This window comes from Bubalus kerabau, chromosome 9, assembly GCF_029407905.1.
Source record: "Bubalus kerabau isolate K-KA32 ecotype Philippines breed swamp buffalo chromosome 9, PCC_UOA_SB_1v2, whole genome shotgun sequence".
Lineage (NCBI taxonomy): Eukaryota > Metazoa > Chordata > Mammalia > Artiodactyla > Bovidae > Bubalus > Bubalus kerabau.
Window position 1 is genome coordinate 72,056,855 of NC_073632.1, and position 2,132 is coordinate 72,058,986.

Genomic DNA, 2,132 nt, shown 5'->3' on the forward strand with positions numbered 1-2,132 from the left:
AATGGGAAAGACTAGAGATCTCTTCAAGAAAATAAGAGATACCAAGGGAACATTTCATGCAAAGATGGGCTCGATAAAGGACAGAAATGGTATGGACCTAACAGAAGCAGATGATATTAAGAAGAGGTGGCAAGAATACACAGAAGAACTGTACAAAAAAGATCTTCACGACCCAGATAATCATAATGGTGTGATCACTCACCTAGAGCCAGACATCCTGGAATGGGAAGTCAAGTGGGCCTTAGAAAGCATCACTACGAACAAAGCTAGTGGAGGTGATGGAATTCCAGTGGAGCTATTTCAAATGCTGAAAGATAATGCTGTGAAAGTGCTGCACTCAATATGCCAGCAAATTTGGAGAACTCAGCAGTTGCCACAGGACTGGAAAAAGTCAGTTTTCATTCCAATCCCAAAGAAAGGCAATGCCAAAGAATGCTCAAACTACTGCACAATTGCACTCATCTCACATGTTAGTAAAGTAATGCTCAAAATTCTCCAAGCCAGGCTTCAGCAATACATGAACCGTGAACTTCCTGATGTTCAAGCTGGCTTTAGAAAAGGCAGAGGAACCAGAGATCAAATTGCCAACATCTGCTGGATCATGGAAAAAGCAAGAGAATTCCAGAAAAACATCTATTTCTGCTTTATTGACTATGCCAAAGCCTTTGACTGTGTGGATCACAATAAACTGTGGAAAATTCTGAAAGAGATGGGCATACCAGACCACCTGACCTGCCTCTTGAGAAATTTGTATGCAGGTCAGGAAGCAACAGTTAGAACTGGACATGGAACAATAGACTGTTTCCAAATAGGAAAAGGAGTACGTCAAGCCTGTATATTGTCACCCTGCTTATTTAACTTCTATGCAGAATACATCATGAGAAACGCTGGGCTGGAAGAAGCACAAGCTGGAATCAAGGTTGCCTGGAGAAATATCAATAACCTCAGATATGCAGATGACACCACCCTTATGGCAGAAAGTGAAGAGGAACAAAAAAGCCTCTTGATGAAGGTGAAAGAGGAGAGTGAAAAAGTTGGCTTAAAACTCAACCTTTGAAAACTAAGATCATGGCATCTGGTCCCATCACTTCATGGGAAATAGATGGGGAAACAGTGGAAACAGTGTTAGACTTTATTTTTTGGGGCTCCAAAATCACTGCAGATGGTGACTGCAGCCATGAAATTAAAAGACGCTTACTCCTTGGAAGGAAAGTTATGACCAACCTAGATAGCATATTCAAAAGCAGAGACGTTACTTTGCCAACAAAGGTCCATCTAGTCAAGGATATGATTTTTCCTATGGTCATGTATGGATGTGAGAGTTGGACTGTGAAGAAAGCTGAGCACTAAAGAATTGATGCTTTTGAACTGTGGTGTTGGAGAAGACTCTTGAGAGTCCCTTGGACTGCAAGGAGATCCAACCAGTCCATTCTAAAGGAGATCAGCCCTGGAATTTCTTTGGAAGGAATGATTCTAAAGCTGAAACTCCAATACTTTGGCCACCTCATGCAAAGAGTTGACTCATTGGAAAAGATTCTGATGCTGGGAGGGATTGGGGGCAGGAGGAGAAGGGGACGACAGAGGATGAGATGGCTGGATGGCATCACTGACTCGATGGACATGAGTCTGAGTGAACTCTGGGAGTTGGTGATGGACAGGGAGGCCTGGCATGCTGCGATTCATGGGGTCGCAAAGAGTCGGACACGACTGAGAGACTGAACTGAACTGAACTGAACTGACTGAATTCTATGAAAACAGACAATGGCCCTGCCTATATTTCTAAGCAAATTGAAACAATTTTTACATTCATCCTCTATTAAACAGATAACAAACATTCCTTATAATCCACAAACACAAGACATAATTAAACAAACACATTACACACTGTAACTGCAAATAAAAAATTAAATAAGAGGATATACACAGGAACACTTTTATCTTCCTTATCCAGAACAGACTTTACTACATTATAATGCAATATAGTCTTTAAGCCTATAACTATTATTAATATAGCTTTATTTCTGTTTCCAATCTGTGAGATTCTTAAAACAAAATAACATCAACTTCAATGCCTGTTTCACAATACAAAACAAAAACAACATAAAAAAGACACCATTTGCCAAATAAGTTAT